Source organism: Solanum dulcamara, chromosome 2, assembly GCF_947179165.1.
Source record: "Solanum dulcamara chromosome 2, daSolDulc1.2, whole genome shotgun sequence".
Lineage (NCBI taxonomy): Eukaryota > Viridiplantae > Streptophyta > Magnoliopsida > Solanales > Solanaceae > Solanum > Solanum dulcamara.
Genome location: NC_077238.1, coordinates 73,561,792 through 73,582,884, shown reverse-complemented (window position 1 = coordinate 73,582,884; position 21,093 = coordinate 73,561,792). Strand labels below are relative to the sequence as shown.

The window sequence follows — 21,093 nt, the reverse complement described above, 5'->3', positions numbered from 1 at the left end:
TGTAGAGTGTAGTATGAGTACTAAAATAATAGGTACCCATAAGATATAATAGGTCGACTAAGCTTGAAAAATAAAGCAATATGAAAAAGAGGAATAGAACATAACATAGGTCAAGACGCAGGTCTAAAGTAATGTAACGTAATGCACACGAATGTACAAAGAACTAATTAAAGTAATCTATAGTTAAACTAAACCTAACTGGACCCCCAAAAGCCTAGAAAGTACACTCATGCACAAGTTTAAATAAAAACCCAATTGGATCTCCATAAGCCCCACGAGTACATAGAATAGCAATAACTACTAAGAACAGAAGCTCAGAACCCAACTTCAGAGAATGTAGAAACAGAAATTCATACCAAACTAGTAGGACCCGAAAGTATAAAGGCCAGAACTTGAATTTGGATGCCCGTCAAAAGTATCAATGTGGTCAAGGCAAGACCTTGAATCTGGATGCCCGCCGAAGATATATGGTCGAGGCTAGACCTTGAATATAGTCGCCCTCTATAAGCATCAAGGTAGCTACTAAAAGTGCTCCCAATGGTTTACCATCATAAATCTCTGTGGATTGCTGTCCACTCCTACTCAATTAATTTAACTAGTTGAGAAGAACTCCAAACCAAATCTTAAATCGCAGAACGGAAGCCGGTGCCATCTCTGAAAACTCATAAATATGCAGAGTCAAGGATAGAAAGTCATCAAATCAGGTGCACCACCTAGATAAGACTCAAATAATCAGACTCAAATTTTCTACACTAGTCTACAAGGATCAATGCCGATTAGAGTAGTGTCGGGGCAAGCCTAAGGCCTATCAGACCAAATCATGCATTTTTAAGGTAAGCTCTAGTCAATCCTACTCTAAGGTTAAAACTACTCCAAATAGATAATAAAACAAGTATACAAATGCATCATAAGACATGGATGATAGAAAAGGCAAGTAACATGCTCACAAGCACCAGATAAAATCTCGAAATAGGCCTAAAGCATGATTCTAAAGTCTAAGCATGATTTAATAACCACCTAACCCAAATTCCAACTAATCAACAAGAAATTATATTTCTAAGCTCAATCTAAAGAGATGGAATTCGTAGATTATGCGTTCTCCGAAATTACAAGAACAAAAATTTTCCCTTCCAAATATCTTTTAAATGCTTCCACACTACAAAAAATGGGTACGCAATGTTAATACGGTTGTTTTGAAATTAAAATTAATAAAATTAAAGACATCCTCTATGGAAAGTTCAAAATTAACTCTGTGAAAAGGTCCCAAATACAACCTAAAATTGTGTTCAAAAACTGAATATAATTCGGGGCTCGGAACGACCCCAAACCAACCATGCAAGAAAAAATCATAAATTAGTCACCATTAAATCTATGGACATTAGCAAAAAGCATGATTTTACCTCAGAAAAAGCATTTTTGACACTTTTCGAATACCAACCCATGTCGCCACAACAATCACGAACAGCCAGGACTTGAAATTACCCAATTTGGTGTAGTATAACTCCCACAATCGATTTTTAAAGTATTAAAGAATGGCTTATTCCCATCCTTGATCTTAATTAAAAGACCAGGGATTCCTTCTTCGCGAACGCGGATACAGTAGCCCGTGAACATTGAGAAGGGGAAGATAAACCTCCGCGAACATAGTCACTATCCAGCAAATGCAGAGAAGAACTTGGCCAACCTCCGCGAATGCATAGCCCTTCATACGAATGCAGAGACCAAAAGTCCAACTCACCCAGAATGTGGCCCATGGCCTGCTAACGTAGAGAGTCAGGTCACTAACTTCCGCGATCGTGGCTTGAGGTCCGCGAACTAGAAGGAAAAACAATCTTTGCGCCAGTACAGTGCTGCAACAGTACTTTGGCTAATTTCTAAATATCCGACGAGGTGCTCTGAATTCATTCGGAATCCCGTGTGCGCAAACAAATTATACTACCCCACCAAATTTGACGTTCTAGATTCAATGACATATTTAAAATTCCCATACGAGGTCATTTTAATAAAAAATGGGTCCCACACCTAAGTTCCATTTTAAGCCAAATTTCACAACAGGGCTCGGAATTAGATCGAAAGCCTCGATAAGCAAACGAAAGGTCATTCTAGACCAAACATGACATTTTGAAACTAATCACGATGAAGAAATTTTCATCCGAATGCATTTTCTGAGAATGTTGACGAAATTCAACCTTAGACCAACTTTCAAAGGTTAAAATGCCAAATGGCTCTAAACTCGCATTGATTGCTCAATACTCATGTCGATGATGCTATTAGCATAATTTGGCCATTTTGAAGCTGATGAAACTATCAAAATTCTATTTTGAGGTCGTTTACCTGATGTTATAATTTAAAGTCAACTCTTCAAGTTATAAAAGCTACAAAACAGGGAAAGGGGCCTAAAACTCAAACGAACAACCAGGTGACTGAATAGTCAGTGCCAGCAAGTCATAAATAACTTGGGGTCACTACAAAAATGTTCTAAAGGATGAAAATAAGGGACTAAGAGAAAAATGACTTGGAGGGTCATTAAACTACTCCAAACCCCATCCCCCATTTCCTGCACACAAGGCATATTGTACACATCTCACACATTCAACACTAGATACATGCACGCATACAATAAAAACCAATCACAAAAAAACCCACAACACAGTGCACAAAAAAACAACAACAAAACACATACAAACATAGAAAGAAAGAGAGGAAAAAATCTTAGTTCATCACAACGTTTGAGTTTTTGTTCGTTGGCTCCGATTTTGGATCTTGTAGAAGAGTTTAGCATTTGCTAACTCTTGGAAATCAGTAGATTAAAGTTGCTTTGTTGTTGTGAATTAATCTTTGCCAAAATATAACAATTAATCTTCATTGTATGATTTGATTTAACGGTTATAAAAGTCTTGATTCCAAGGTTACAGAGTTTCTCAAATTCTATGTGTGTTTATCTTTGGCTTTATAATATTGAAATGTATTTGAACCTTTTATATCATTAAATTTAATGTAAAATTGTGGTATAACATGTGATTACTTCTCACATGCTTAAAGGTTCAATTTTTAACTTGTTCTTGATTAAAACACGAAACGTGATGTTCTAAGTTATGTAATTAATTGATATTTGGATGAGATTAAATTTTAATGAGTTAAGTAAGTTTTCCACTTTGCATGCTAAATAATATTATTATTTTGAGAAAATAAAAAAAATATCTGCAACTTTCTTTGCCCTTTTTTTAGTGATGAATCTATTCAGAGTATTAAATAAATTAGTTTATGTCAAACTATATAATTAACTTTGATTGTTAAAATTTGACTTTAGTAAGTTGCATAGATCAACTTCTAATAAAAAATAATTTATAACTTTTGACTTTTAAATGACTTTGATAATTAAATTTAATTGAAGGTTAAGTGTATGATTAGGATGATAATAAGAGTAGAAATATGTTACAAAGTTAAACAAATTTTAGGCTTGACATACAAATAAATAAATATTTAGTGGCAAGACTGGAAAACGTTGTTGCCAGTACACCACACAATAATAATACAATATAGTTTTAAAACAAGTTTAAAATAAATCAAAGAAGGCGGGACATAAGCAATTTTTAGACTCATTAGCATAATTATTCAAAAATTAATTCAAGCCAAGTATAAGTCAATCAAGCGACCGTACTAGAATCACGGAACTTGAGGGGTACCTCATACCTTCCTCACGATTAACAAAATTCCTTACTTTGAGACCATAAAATAAAGAGTCAACTTTCTTTTGATTAGGAATTTAAACAAGGTGACTTGAAACACCATAACTCAAATCCAATTGGAGACTTTGAATAAAAAATTATTCCTTTTCAAAATAGTCACTTTAATTGGAAAAACTTTTTTCAAAGCAACTCGTTTCTCTTTTGAAGAGCGGGGTGGTGGAAAAATAGGGATGTAAGACACATTATAAAATCACATAAGAGTATCTCCTTTCAAATCATGTTTCATAACATAATTCATATAGACACTTACATTTTTAAGTATCTAAATCATGACTACTTTCATATTGTGAGAAAATCTTTCACAATTCATTGAGACTTTTTTTGAAAATATCTTTGAAACATACTTCATCATTTTTATTAAACATACATAAATCCTTTATCAATTTCATGATCATAATTCATAGTTCATAAGTATATTATAAGAATAATGCATGTGTCCATATGAAATCAATTATAAATCATGTATCTTAGTAAATTTATACATAATAAAGTAGAATAAAATCAATTGAATAAAAATAAAAAGGACCCATGAGATTTGACATAACTTGAAAGATTGAGATATTTTTGCAACCTAATGGATGAAAGGAATCTATTGGTGAATTCTCACATACCTTGATAATCAAATCCCTAAAAGCAATCTCTAGCAATGGAGACTTGAAGTTGACCATGAAACCCTGGCTTTTCTTCCTTGATATTGAGAGAGGATTGGAGAAGATGAGTTGAGAAACTTTGACAATTTGAGTGAATGATAGGTAATGGGTTAGTATTTAAGGTTAAAAATGGTTATAAGAGTTATAGGTCCAAAACAACATAGTTTAGGTATTAAAAGAATAGGAATTGTCCAAAAAAACCCTAGATTAAATTTGTTGGAACAACCCTACGGATGAGACTTGTGGTATGTAAGGTTTCCTATGGTTTTTCAACCTCATTCATAGAGCCCATGTGAAAATTCCAAAGCTACTGGAATTGTACCTCAATCCTACGACCCTTGTCCTATGGGTTGTAAATAGTCCTACGAGTCATAGAACATTTTCGTAGAAGGCGTGTCCAAATATAGAAGCTATTGTAATCAATCCTTGACCTTATGACCCTGGTCTATGGGTCGTATAAATATCTAAATATTTTAGGACCCAGTCTTCCTGTACAACTTCAAAATTCACAAAAATATAGTCTCTGATCCTCATCCCAGGGGTCATCCTACGACCTGTAGAACTCCCTATAGTCCGTAAGACCTTTCATCCATTGATATGACCTTTAGCCAAATTTCCCAACCTCAGGACCTTCCTACAAGACCCTCCTATGGTTTTTAGGTTGACTCGTGAAAACTACACCAGAGGAAATTTTCTGCAGCATTTTCCTTGTTCTAACTTTTCAACTTCTGGGGTCTTACAAAGTCTATTGGTGATCCTACTTTGATTGTATCATTGGAGAGTATTGGTGTAAAAAAATTCACTCCTATGAAGAAGTTTCGATTGAGATTATTGATCATCAAGTCCTAAATTTGAGGAATAAAGAAGTTTCTTCCATTATATTTCTTTGGAGGAATCAATTAGTTAAGGGTGCTACTTAGGAGGCCAAAGCCGATATGATGTCTCGGTATCATCATCTCTTAGCATCCACTTATGTTTCAGATTAAGCTATCAGTTCCTCATGTTTTCTCTTTCACATTCATTTGTTTCAACTATTGTTATATTTCCATATGCATGCATATTCATTAAATCAGTTTTAACATCATTTTTTAACTTAGGGTTGATCACTCCTTGGTTTTATGCATTTTGATGTGTCTTGCATTCATGTTGAATTGTTAGATCTCTTTACCTACTCTATTCATGCTAACTTATGCCCCATTTGAGGATAAATATTCCCAAGGAGGGGGATATATTATAACAACTCGAAAGTTAAAAAGTTTGGTTAGATGGGAAGTGAAAAAATTACTGATGCACCTGGTTCTACGAACCCTTTGTACGAACCGTATGAGGTTATATGGGCCGTAGAAACTAGTCGTGAAAATGATGTTTGAGACTAGGGAAAGTTTTTAGCATTGAGGATTTATATGAGCCTACCTACAGACTATATAAGGTCTTATGGTCCATAGAAGGCCATCGTAGAAGGGACCCCTGAGTTTAGAAAATTTCTAATTTTTAGAAGTTCTACCTATGGACAGTATAAGGTCCTACAGTCTATAGGAGTGCCCATAGAAGGAGATTCAAAAAAGTTGAGTTTCAGAGTTGTGCAGGACAAGAGAGTTATATAGCCCGTAGATTGTTTTAATGACTGTAGAAGTTGATCGTAGAAGGAAAGTTTAGAGAATTGGAAATTTGGGAGTTGAACAAGAGGAGAGGAGGTCTACAGACCATATTAGTTTCTACGACACGTAGAAGGTGACCGTTAAAGTGGAGTTTTCCCTTTTGACTTCTACGAGACCTTGAATGATACATGAAGGGTTCTACGGACCGTAGAACCATCAGTTAGTTAATTTCCCAAGTATATTTGGGAATTTACCATTCTTTTAGTTCCTAATCTAGATCATTTTGGACTAACTCCTAAAACCTATAAATATCCTAAAAATTCAAAAAAAAATTCATTTCCTCTCATTTACTCAAAACCCCTAAGGCTCTCAAGGATTGCTCTCTCAAGTCTTCTTCTTCAAGTCAAGCTAGAGTTTCACGAAAAATTAAGGATTAGTAATCCTTTCAAGACTCCATTATAAAATCTTGTTAGGGATGATTCAAGGTATGTGGGAATTTCATCCCTGGATCCTATTTCATCAATAGAGTCCTAAAGTATTTTTAATTCCTCTTTATGGTTTCTTTCTGAACCCTAGGGTTTTGATGATATTACATTGGGTTCAATCAACTATGTTTTTATTTATTCTCAATGATTTTATTATGCATGATTTGATCTTAATTAAATATTTTTAATGAATTTCTCATGAACTCATGCATTATGCATATTTTGACTAGGAACCATATTTGAGAAATTATGCATGCATCATGAATATATAAAATTATGATTTGAAGGATGCTTTTAGACAAAGTATTGATTATGATTAAAACAAGGTTGTTTCCGAAGTGAAGTATTCTTATCATGAAGGATTTCCATGATTTTCTATGAACAAGCATATCATAATTTAGATGCATAGATAAGTGTTTTTTATGAATATGTTATTAAATCATGATTTTTTAAAGGCGCTATTCTTTTGTTTCAAATATGTTATGATGAACTTGGTATGTTATATCCCGTATTTTATACGGTTGGATATTTTAAAGTAGCTGTGGTAAAGTGAAGGGAATGACCATCTTCCAAAATTTATTTTAATATACAAGTTGGTTATAAATATTATTTATGAACATTAATAGTGTGAAAATATTGGAAAGGCAAAGGAAAAAAAGTAAAATTCGCAAAGTAGCCTATGATAATATTGTGGAAGGCTAGGGGTAAAATAGGAATTTCACAAAGTGTTCAAGAAAGTTCTTGAAAGACCAAAGTGTTCAAGAAAATTCATGTAGGGGTGCACTGTTTTATGGCCATGTGATGAATATTTATGAACCAAAGTGTACATGGCAAGACAATTAAGTCATCTTTATTTTTTTAAAGAAGATTCTAGAAAAAAATGGAGAACGGGGTCATGTGTCAAATTCATATTTGAGGGACTTATTTTCAAATATGGATAAGTGGTGGAAGATATATATATATATGTGTGTCTTATGACTCATTAGGGTCATTCTTATCCCAAGAGAATTCTAGAAAATTCAAGAGGAAGAAAAGAAGAGAAACTTAAAGCTAGAGAGAGAAAACTAGGTTTTGGGGGAGAAAAAAAGAGGTAAGTCTCCGATTTCGTTCCATGAATTAATTATCTAGGGTATACCAAGATGTTATGAAGGTATTTGTAATGTAAATGTATGGTTTGGAGAATCCCAAAATATTACCAAACAGCCCCAAAAGTTTAGCCACACTACGAGAGCTTCCGAGGCAAGTTTTGGCGAGTTTTGGTGAATTTTGAGCAAGGAAGGTTTTATATTTCAATTGAAGTTTATGAGGTTGTTATAGATATGTTTTACAATGACATTGATGATGTCGAGGATGAGAATATGTCTATGATGACTATGATAAGAATGGCTTCATGTATGTAAGGTTTACCCTTCTTTCTCTTGGCATATTTTGACATAAGTATATAGAGCTACTCTTTCTTTTGGCATCGGTTTTATGAAACAAGTATATGATATTTTATATAATTTCAAGGAAGTCCTATTCGTAGATCCACTAGGATGGCCAATTTTCTTGAGTTTCCAAAGGATATTTTCTCGTGCTTAGATACGTGTATATGATTCCAAAAGTTTTATTTTGATATAATCCATGGTAATTTTTGAAAGGTACTTGACATGACTCTTGTCTTGATTTTTGAATCATAGCTCATTCCGATTATTCTACGAGTCTTGAAAATTGGTCCTATGTGCATATGTATACGATTTAGCGCCTTACAAGATTGTGACCTTATTCTACGTTCTCTTAATATTATCCTTCGTTTATAGTCTCATCTTATAATAATTGTTCCTTCAAGGTGAGACAAAGAGACCATGGTTAGTCTATAATACAATCGGAGGTTACCGGCCTTCCATCACTCCAATAGATACATGACTTTTGTTGAGATCTCCTGCATGTTGTCTATATATATATGTATATGTATATAGGGGATATGGGGAAGGTTCATATGTGGCACTATAGATGGATTGCCACCTGGCCAATTGGCATAATTTTCATCCCGGATGTGGGATACTCAGACGCGGTGATATGACATGTTCTATTTTCTATGTATATGAAAAAGAAATATTTTTACAGAAAAAGACAAGCATCCATGGCATCCGGCCTAAAAGGGAACTCATATGTACAGATTACTCTCTTATCTCACTATATGTTCTATGATTCTATGATATGGTTGTTCATACCTTATGTTCTATGTTATGCTGATTTTCATGCCTTACATACTTGGTACATTACTCGTACTGACCCTTTTTTGTTTGGGGGTTGTGTTTATGTCGCGAAGGTACACCCAGATGAGTAGAAGCTATTATAGAAGATGTTCCAGCGGGGTTAGCAACTCCACTTGTTCCTGGAGTGCTGCTTAGTCAGAGTATATGTGCTATGGTGTTTCGTTCAAAGTTAGAGACTTTGATGATAGAGTCGTGGGTATAGAGTATCAGCTTTGTAAGCAGCATCACCAGCTAATATGTTATTATGTCATAAGTCACGAGTTTTATGGGATGATAGATTTTGAAAAGCAAGATTCGCAAAGCTTAGCTATATTTTTTTCATTTCTTTTGATGTACAAGTCTAAATAGATTAAGTATGTAATATGAGGTAACAGATTCGCTCGGCTCCGAGCATGGAGTCGGGTGCCCATCATACCTTATTAAGATCAGGGTGTGACATGGTATTACTAGACTCTTACCACTTTCAAAGACTATATTCTGATTATGACAATTCTTGTTAAGATTATGACATAATATCGAGTTTGACCAGTGGTGATTACCCAGGTCTAAGAACTACGTGCCCCCATAAGATTTACCTTAATTAACCCTACCTAGTGTATCCATATATACCTCATGTTTATGGTCCTTGCTTGGAAAGTAGAAAAACTCCTTTTCGGTATGGAGAAGACACTGGACTCCATGTTATAGATCACATGATTTATGTCATTTAATGGTATCTCTCACTATACTATGTTTTGATTATGATTTTCTTATAAATATTGCATTGACCATATTTTATATTTCTAATGATGTTTTAAAGGATTACATCATGTTTTATCTTGGTCATGGCATTATCATGTTTTAAGGCACTCACTACACATTTTCCATTCTCAATACATTCTATAGTACTCACTACATACTTCTTTTGCCTATATTGTTTTATAATATAGGTCACGATTTTCCTACTCACGCCATGGTTAGTATTCATTTTTTATCAGTTGTCTATTGAGTGGTGAGTCCTCATTCTTCGAGGACATGTTTCTATCACGCCCTAAGAGGGTACCCTAAGCATGGCCGGCACTCAAAAACCATCTCTGGCCTCCAAGAGAACCACTTGGTCTCGTCACTCATTCATTCATCAGCAAAAAACTTAAGTAAAAATAAGAATACCTATGAGGGCTCACCATCATCAACATCACATAAAAGAAATAATCCTTAGAAGAAGTAGTTTCAAAGGAGAACTACTCCAATTACATTACCAAAATCTGTATATAGAGCCTCTAACACTATCAGACGGTGATAATGACATATCCATGGCTACCTCAAAAGAAACATAATTCTCAACAATAATAAAAGGATAAAGAGTTCCTCTGAATACAAGAAGGACTCACAAAATAGCTGGAAAGTAATGATCCTCAACGATACACCTGTTGAGAATCTCTAACATCTGTATCTGCATCATAAAATGATGCAAGTCGAATGACGTCAGTACATGGAATGTATGAATATGTACAATGGTAGGAAAGTAAGAACATATATCAAGAAAATCCTCTCAGGAAGACTCGGCTCAGAACTCAACAACAACAACATCATCATCATCATCATCATCATCATCATCATCATCATAATAATAATAATAATAATAATAATAATAATAATAATAATAACAAGTATAAGAATCACCGAAATAGTATTTCTACACTACTAAAAACTAAAACAATATTTGAGAATGAGTAAACAAGTATATAGAGAGAAGAGTTGCTTGAGAAAGCTTGATGAATAAAATAAAGAAATAAAGTGGGTATTTATAGGTGTGGAGGAGGGACCTAACAATAAATAAAAATAATTATAAAGAATAATCTTAAAAATTCAATGGAGAATTTTGATCTCATTGATGATGTCAAATGGAGGACTATTGATGTCATGAGTGATGTCAAATGGATCTAGATCATTCCATTGTTGGTGAGAAGAACCTTCTTTTAACGGAATGCCCTATTTTGAAGCTGCGTTTGAACAAGATAACTTCCTAATTAGGATTTGGTGTCATATGAATTGTATATATAGAAGTATACTTTCATGTCATTCAAGAATCAACCAATTTAGAGCATCCTACCGTGAGATATGATTTTTCTTCTACAAATACTCTATTTCGTCACAGTGCCATGTCTTGTAAAATATTAATTTATTTGACCTACATATCCTCTGAATCTTAAGATATGGTTTTCATCAAAGTTGTAGGTAATGCTGTTGGAATTATTCAGAAATTTGAATCACCTAATTTGTACTAATCTATGAAAAGTTATGCCCAAAATACAGAAGCAGTATCATTTTCATCAAGAATTGAAACACCACATACAACATTTTAGGGGGTGTTACACTATGATTTTCATCCAGACTATGTTTCCAATTTTCAGATTCTCGAGTTATCTAGGAACATGTCCTAGCTCTCACCCATGGAAGTAGAGGCTTATGTCATACTTACTTTCCGCTTATGGTCTTTTGTTCAGATATTTCTATGATATGATGAGGTTGATATTGATACTTATCTTCCGCTTTTAGTTTAATTATATTTTCTTGTTATCTTAAGTCATGCTTATGATAAAAGGCTTGTTTAGGGTCTTTTAGCATCCTATTCATCGTGTCACATATAGGGTGTTGGTCATGACAAGTACATGCCACCGTAGGTATGTGTAGTCCTTGTAGGTACTTATTATTAGCTAAGTGGTAACACATCAGATCAAATCAACCTTTATACCCTGGTAATATATATTGGGCCTATTTGATAGGGAACAAGCATTTAACTCCATGTCTAGCTCACATGGTTATAAGTCGGTTATATAGTATCTCTCATAGTCAATTCTTTCAGATATTGCATGACCACGTATTTATTAATTTCCATTGTAGTACTTCTCAGTCGCATATTTTTACTATTTGGTTATTGCATCAGTTCAGATTACCTTAGTTTAGCGTTTCAGATTTACCATGTTCAGTTATCAATTTTACCATGCATATCTCACATACGCAGTAGATTTAAAGCATTTACCACTTACTCTTCGTGCAATGTTATTTGATAATATAGATTCAGACGCTCAGTATCTACCTCGCGGTTAGTACGATTCTCCAATCAGCTCAGCAGCAGAGTTTGGTAAGTCCTCATCTTTCAAGGACAAATCCTTATATTATTTCTTTTATTAGTCTTTTATTAGAGTTAGTTGGGATCTTGTCCCAATAACTCACCTTAGTAGAGGATTTCAGCTAGACATACATATAGTATTTTCAGCTTTTTGTTATGATCAGATGATTTCCCTTTTTAGTATTGATTTTATATTTTATATTTCAAACTTCTCATATATCTCAGTATTAGCTTCCGCATTCAGTTATTGATTATGTTAATAATAGTGTCATATCATATCATGAGTTAGCTTGGGGTTACTTGTGGATCTAAGCACCATGTTATCACTTGAGAATAGTCTTGGGTCGTGACAATTATATTACCACATAAAATAGTTATAGTCGAATTTAGACTTTACGTACATCATTAATAAGGTTAGTTTAGCAAAATACGTCAAACTAATAAAAATAGTGAAAGTAAGTCTTAAAGTCAAGCTGTTCATAAATATTAATAGTATGCGGACATCACAAAATATATCCATGACCTAGTGTCACTAGTATAAGAACATATAAAATTGAATAAATTTGTTCCAAAATTACAAGATTGTCAAGAATAACAATTATATAGGAAAATAAGTTAGTCAGCTATTGCTCCGAATGGGAAGTAGCTAATACAAACATCCGGATAAACACTACCACAAATAATTGAATTATAAAGGCCTACTAATTATAGGATCTGCATCAAAATCATATGCAAGATTGGTGTAAGTACAATAACATAACTACATAGTAGGTATCATAGGCCGATTTATCAAAAGTCAGACAACTATATCAACAAAAGTATGAAATGATCTCACTAAGTCAAAATATCAAATCAATTAATTCAGGGGAAATGGAGAGAAAGCTGCTAACCAGAATCTTCCAATAGGTAAACACAATAACATCAAGTAAGATAGGCAGATAAGGAAAAATACTTATTATAATATGTAATGTAATGCAATGCAATGAGCAATGATACTAGTATTACACACTTGCTCCACAACGACATGCCGTGAGCTAGGACCCGTGAGGAACTCACGAGATCTATATACCCATTTTAAAAATGACCTCGGACACAACTAAAAATGACTTTGGCATTATCACAATATCACTACATTAAATCGACCTCATGTTTCCATCATTGCGTTATAACCATCTTGCCATATTTGTGATCCATGACAAATGAATATGTATGCATGACCAGGATAAGAAATAGTGCTCACCTGTAATAAGAATAAGTGTATCTCCTTCAAAATAGTTCCCTTAGACCCCTAACATTCTCAAATAAGCAATTTTTTTCAACATGGTGCCCTTAGGCCACCAAATCATTGGGGTATGGTGTAACACATAAAATAGAGTAATGTAACAGCAAATCATAAATTTAAGTCTTAAAGTGTCTATCAGATAAATCATTCTTCTCAATTATCGAATCCACCAGTATGCCCAACTTATAACATTTTAAATAATAAAATATCCCTCAAAAAAAGTCTAATAGAATAAATCATCACATATCTCGAACACCGAACAAATTGTAACTTAAACCTTCATACAATCATCTTTCCTTTTACAACCACCTTGAATAATATCCAATTTATCAAAACCATAATCTACGTAGTGTACAAGTCTATCGGCATACATATTGTTATATAAAACTTTAGTTTGGAAACAAAAAAGTCAAATCCTAGCCATTGTCTTCAAGTCTAGTATTTTATTTCAGAATTAAACTAGGATTTTAAATATGAAATTTCATCAAAAATTGCGTTCGAATCGATCCCCAAATCATCAAAATAGATTCCTCAAGTTTAGGTACAAATATAATAATTTTCAACACTCAAACACAGATTAAATCGCAAAATAAACAATAGGTTAGCGAAAAATAAAAGATTAATTCTTACCCTGGCAATGAAATCTCAAAATCTCACAAAATCGAGGTTCAAAACTCCCTAGATTGAAATAAGAAGTCTTATTTCAAATTGGAAATTTTAATTATCCAGTTATCATTCCTTCATTGGAAACATAATAGTTCCTCACGAGTGTGCATTTTAAACTCCCAAAACTGAAAATCTTCCATGTAATGCATTTGATCACCTCAAAAATCATTTTACTCATCCGTGCAAGTCACAAATAGCTAAAAAAATATATGGAGAGGGCCAAAAAAGATATAGAAATTACAAAATAACCATAAATGTCATTATAATTACTGCATCAATTGTACATACGTATTCAAACACTGATAACGCGGTAGCTCCCTGTTTCTCTAGTAACAATACACAAGATGGTGAGTATTAATTGTTTTTACTTGTATCAATTATCCATATTTTCACAAAAATCTTATACTCAGATAAAAGGGGACATGATTTTGCCTTTAGGTTGATGCATTTATGTCGAACAACTTACTCACTATTATGAAACTCCCATTCAAGTTGTTCGGGATATCATATTTGAGTTTCTCATATATATAGTTTTACTAATCTATAGCTTGAAATTCAAAATATAAGTTAAAAATAATAGGGGCATGTATTTCAAGTACAACATCGATGATCCACGACCATAGTTTGATCGCGTGAGTTTTCTCCAATATTGTCAAACTCTCTCACTATCACAGGAGGTGAAAGTCTGAGTCTATGGATGATATTCATAATAAGAAAAACATTACTTTTGACAAAAAGAAGTCATGATGATATCTTGAACACCAAAATAGAGAAACAAAGTTAAAAGAATAGAACATTAAATTTGTTGCCATCCACAAAACTGATATTGTAAAAAAATATTATCGTCTCACAAAATGAAATGTCTATCGACAAAATATGAAGAGAGTAATCAATTTATGTGGCTATACTAATAGTATAGTCTAGATAGATGGAATTAATACTCATCATTAGGGGAGTTCTTCAAGAATTATGTTGACAATTTGGTGATGCTGGAGGAAACTGCAGCGATTCAGAGTAAAATTCATCACTCTCCAGTGTTCTCGATGACTTAACTGTCACCTTTACAAGTGAAGGACAACGAGCCAGCAAAAGCTTCATAAAAAATAGTTCAGCTAAGGAATTCTGAAAATTTTCTAACTTTATCTTTTTAAGTGCCACGAGATCATTATCCACATAGTCAGGTATTGTCAAATATTTTGTCACTGCCTCTATGTCATCATTCCTGGGAGTTACATGTTCTTGCTAAAAGAGAAAAGGAGACGAAATTTTCAAATTAGAAGTATCAGATATATAGAAAATTATTCCCGGAAAGTACTATTAGGATGTTAATGAAAATGTATGTAAAGTGAATCAATTTGAAGATGAACGAGTTCATAAGAATTTTTCAGGATTCCACCACAATTTTCATGTTTGTAATAGCATGCTCAAGATACCCAAATAAGAGACTTTACTTTTTTTGTTTCACTTATTTATAAAATATACTGGAGAATGTTTGTCAAGTACGATTAGTGGAATCCAAAATCTTGGTTAACTAAAAAATTTGAGTTCACAAATTCTATTTGTCAAACATAGCAGCCCTTATATAAACTTGTTTTATTTGTATGATGACACACATTTTCATAGTAAAGCATTTGTTTTGTTTTGAATACAATCCATCTTAACACTATAAAAAAAAATGCATATATACATACATAAATATGTTATATCCTCTCCTTTGAAGCAATATTACTTCTTTAATATCATAAAACTAAAAGTATTTCAAAGTTGGTAAAGTTCAAGTGCTTTTGTATGACTTAGAAAAGAAATAATACAACTTTCAATATGTATATATGTTTTGTAACTTTTTACTCTTTCACACTTTATGTAAGTGCTGCACATAATCTAGAACAAGATAACTTCACTATTCATATTAAGAAGCATCAACGATAAGGATATGAAAATTCAACTCTTTACCATGATCATAATTTCATGCAATTTAGGTGCGCTTTGAAGCAAGAAAATAGCAGCTGAAAATGTTGTAGTGTAGCCCCAAGCCTTTTTGGCACTAAATCTGGAACTATAAACTGTAAGGACAACATAAAATCGTAAAACAAATACATGAGAGATGATTTTTAACAATGTACTACAACTATATATAAAAGAAACAATAATTTAAAGTTTAATTACCTTGAAGAAAAAACTGTTGAAGCAAAGTGCGACAAGTTTAGCGAATGAACAAATTAAATCTGAAAAATTAAACCGTCTCCAAAATTCATATTCTTGAATTTTTTCGCCCACCATAATTCTCAACATTTGCAGCTCGGGATAGGCTTTAACGAACTTTAAATCCACATAATGACTTCGAATAATGGACAACAATTTGAGTCTCGGGGCAAAAATATTGAGAAATTCTATACCATTACAACCATTAAACTTCAAGATCAAGAGCAATGGAGCTACGATGATATTATTCTCCCGAATTTGATCAAAAGTAATTAGCTTTAGGTCGACAGTCACAAGATTCTTGAAAGGAGAAGTGTCACGGGGAAAATTGAAGGTACAACTTGTTATGCTCAAAAGTGACAATTTTGATGATGGAGAGTTGAATATAAAAGAAGGCGAAGTATATGGATGAGGAAAATTGTTTTGGATGGTTAGATACTTAACACCTCTACTAGATACATGAAGCAACCATTGATCAATATCCCAATTGTTCAAATTATTAGCACTTGAAATATAGAGAACTAACTTTATAATAGGGTCATCATGTTGCAAGAGGATTTTGTTGATAATGTTTTTGTATCATCACAGAATGTGCTTTGATTTATCATTTCATGGAATTGTTGATCAAGCTCAATGACTGGATAGGTGGACCAGATATGGTTCCAATTTTTGGACAAGACACTCATTGTTGTCACTTCTTTAATAGACATACGATATAGAATATCATCAATCACGTTTCGTGGTAAGTTAGATATTCTGTTTATATTATCTCCTTCCTTATAATAAGTATTAGAATCACCGTCAGTATGACTCTTCATGCTGCCACCTCGCTATCTTAATCTGATTATAAAACAAGTCAACTTTAGCACATAAGTACTGAAAATAAAATATGAGCCTTACTTACAATGTTTTTGGTATGAAAAATGATTTCAACAGAAAATTTATTTTTCCTAGATAAGATATGTTTTGTAAATAAGTATTTTTATTCTACATAATTTCTAATGTTTGGTAAGTAAATATAATAGGGCTTGTGGTTTTGAAAGAGGCTCGAAGTAAGGAGTGTTTCGAAGGACCCTTTAAAGACTGATTTTTGAAGTTTATGAAAAAGATTTGCACCCAAATGAATCATATTCTAGGCGCATCTCTGATTCTAAAGGGTCCAAATTCGAAGAACTATACCTAGTTATCATATAAGACAAGAGCTACTCTGATGTTGATCCCTAATTGGTTCAAGATGTAGATATTCCAAATATGACAGAGTGATATATCCATATAAGCAGATATTGGAATATAATATGACAATTAAGGGAAATGATTTGATTCAAATGATATTGAAATGGTTTTGGTTAAGAAGAATGGAAAGATACTGACCAAAGGAACTTTCACATAGTAATTGTTGAGATGTAAAGAAAGTAGTTAAAGGAGTTAGAAGAATTAGTTAAAATAAGGGCAGTATAGTCATTTTACCTAATACATAGTTAGAACTAACTAACCAATTAGTTAGTCAGTTAAATCTGTGTAATTAGCTATATATATATAGCAATTATGTACAGTTAAAGGATTAGGGCATTTTGTTGTTGAGCCCTAAAATTGAAAACTTCTTTCTTCTCTCTACTCTAACGCCTCTCTTCTTGTCACGCCCCGGGAGGGTATCCTAGGCGTGGACGGCACTCGAAGGCCATTTTTGACCTCCGAGTGAACCACCTGGTCCATTCACACATTCAATCAATCACATTCTCTTAGCGGAAAACTCAATTAAAGAAATACGGTTCATATATGGGGGCCGAAGGCCAAACATTTACAACCCAACAAGGTAATAAAATAAGACTCCTCAAAATAATAGTTCGACCTCCCCACACTCCAGTCTATGAAGCCTCTATCAAAGTCTAAGAGGTGCCAATGACAAGTCCATGGCTACCAACAATCGAAATAAAGAAAATGTCAACAAAACTGTACATGAAGGCTCAACATCCCCCGGAAACTAGGAGGACTCACCAACTAGCTGAGGGTGTACGTGGATCTTCAACGGAGCGCCGGTTGATGATCTCTAGTACCTGTCTCTGCATCATGAAACGATGCAGGCCAAATGACATCAGTACATGGAATGTACGAGTATGTAAAATGGCCGGATGAAACCACATTAAGAAAACATCAGTATCAACTCAGGATCTCAACTCATACATATATACATGACAACTCACTCAAATGTCCTAAGTCCAACAAGAATAGTTTAGATAGGACTAACTCATAAGTCACTTAACTCAACTGACTCGGAGCACTATCAAGGCCTAAATGGGAGTTTCTCTTAACCGACAACCATCACCTATGAGCCGGTGATAGTACAACAATCAGACGTTGTTGCCACGTCCGTCCATACCTTGCCAGGGCATGAACGCCTCCCTAATCATGGATACCATCGATTAGTCAAGTCTTATCATTTCAGGACAGTAAAATAGGAAACATCCGACTTTAACATTTCGATCCCATGGGAAGCATTCGACTTTAACGGTTCCATCCCTACCTACGTTGGCGGCGTAGTTTCTGGGGTTCGAGTATGGACTATACTCTTACCTACTTCGGTTATCGATACTCCTCCCATTACTCTATGCTCATAAGACTCCCTCCAATCATCTCAAACAAGCCCTCACGGCTAGTTTCATGTGGAACATTTCCCACTCATCAACTCTATCCTCATTCTTAGCTCAATTTAAGTCATAATGGCAAGTCTCATTTAGGTAAGCATTTATGACATCTCCTCAAGACTCATCACAACTCTATGACTTTAGCTCAACAATTTAAGTAGAATAACCCATTTAAGGAAAAATGACTTAACAACATAATCACTTGGCTAAAGAGATCAACAAAACATAATAACAAGTCATCTCCATCAACTCATATTAACATAAAGGTTTTAGGAGTTTCTTAGCTCAACAACATCAACACATATGGCATTAAATAAATAGGGGACAAAACTCATTAAAACATGAATCATACCAAGAAACTATATTTTTCATAGATATCTAACCTCAAAGCAAGAGTAGGGCACATGGGTGGACTTAGCCCATGTTTTGGATAGCCTTACATACCTTAGGGAAGACTTGAAGAAAACCTTGGTGTTGGGTCTTCAATGGAGGACTCAAATCTTGAAGCTCTTGGACTCTTTCTTTTTTGTTGGAAATGGAGGAGAAGAAGAGAGAGAGAGAGAGAGAAGCTCCTAGGGCTTTTTAGAGAGAGAGAGTGAGGCTGCAATAATGGGTTCCCAAAAGACCAAGGGTAACATATATATAATTTGGGTAAGTTCCCAAATTACCCCTCCTTAAAAAGTTCTGAATATAGGCTAAAAATGCACCTGGCGTGATAGTGGCGCGTCGCGCCATTGCAGCGCCAGGCTGAATACGCCTAAAACCTGCACACCTCGTAGTGGCACGCCGCTCCAGAGACCAAACTACTGAGGCATGTTTCTGGTGCGATAGTGGCGCATCGCGCCCTTACAGCTCCAAGGCCATATTTCCTAGGTTCTGGAAATTTGGCCTGAAAAACCCTGCACAACTTTTAGTGGCGCGTCGCGCCAAGGAACAAACTACTGAGGCATGTTTCTAGCGCGATAGTGGCGCATCGCGCCCTTACAGCGCCAAGGCCATTTTCCCAGCAGTTGCAACCCAGGCCAAAAATGAAATTCCTGTCGTGCTAGCGCGTCTTAGGATCGTCATATCTTTCAACTCCAAACTCCAAAATTCACATTCTTGGTGGCGTTGGAAAGAAGACTCGACGACCTTTAATTTAATAAGTCGTGGTCCACCTATATTTCTGTCTTTCAAAAGATAGGGCTATTAGAAGTCGACCCCATACACGAACTCATCCTAACCTAGCCACGACGAACCCTTTTGGGACTTAGCTCGGTCCTAGGGGTCCTCTATGACCCCACATCACCTCCAACGCTCTTTAGTTTCTCAGGGACTCATCTTAACTCGAGCACATACTTCAGACTAAATACGGTGGGTCCCACACGTGTACAAAGAAAGACCGAATCTTAGAGAAAATTTTTTGAGGGGTGTTACATTATCTCTCCCTTGGGATCATTCGTCCTCGAATGACGAGCAGCCAAGAATGGACTCGGGGTACAAATCACAATCGAAATTTCAGTCATTCAACCAATCACATTCTCAAACAAATATCAATTAAAACTCAAAAAGGCACAAATGAATTCAAGTCAAGGAAATGGTCATTACCTTCAACATTCTCATAGGTAGGCACGAATAGATGGGGATATTTAGATTTCATGGCTTCCTCCGCTTCCCATGTGGCTTCCTCAACAAATTGGTTCCTCCACAGGACTTTAACTGAGGCGACTTCTTTGTTCCTCAGTTTGCGAACTTAGCGATCAAGAATTTAGACCGGAACCTCTTTATAAGACAAGCTATCCTTAATTCCAATGCTATCAATAGGGACTACCAACGAGGGATCGCCCAAGCACTTTTTCAACATCGAAACATAGAATACCGGATGAATAGAGGCTAGCTCTGAAGGCAACTCTAACTCATAAGCAACACTCCCAATCCGCCTCAAGATCTCATAAGGACTAATATATCGAGAACTAAGCTTCCCCTTCTTTCCAAACCACGTGACACCCTTCATGGGTGACACTTTCAAATACACCCAATCATCCATCTCAAACTCTAAGGCTCTCCTCCACACATCGGTGTAAGATTTTTTGCAGCTTTGGGCTGTATTTAGCCTATCTTGAATAAATCTCACCTTTTCCATGGCTTGGTGAACAAGGTCAGGCCCAATCAGCTCGGCTTCACCAACTTCAAACCACCCAATGGGCGATCTACACCTCCTCCCATACAAAGCTTCATAAGGAGCCATTTGAATGCTTGCATGATAGCTATTGTTGTATGCAAACTCTATGAAAGGTAAGTGATCATCCCAATTTCCCTTAAAGTCTAGCACACATGCCCTCAACATATCTTCCAATGTCTGGATCGTGCGCTCTGCTTGGCCATCTGTCTGGGGATGGAAGGTTGTACTCAAGTTCACCCTCGAACCTAATTCCTTCTGAAAGGATTTGCAAAATTGAGAAGTGAATTG

General features: G+C 34.8%; 1 long non-coding RNA gene across 1 annotated transcript; it reads right to left on the bottom strand.

Moving 5' to 3' along the window:
* Positions 1-14,756: 14,756 nt before the first annotated feature.
* Positions 14,757-16,260, bottom strand: LOC129876878 (uncharacterized). Its single transcript, XR_008763431.1, has 3 exons — positions 15,967-16,260; positions 15,754-15,863; positions 14,757-15,042 (listed from the first exon to the last, which is right to left on the bottom strand). It is a non-coding gene; the product is annotated as an uncharacterized LOC129876878 (long non-coding RNA).
* Positions 16,261-21,093: the final 4,833 nt, after the last annotated feature.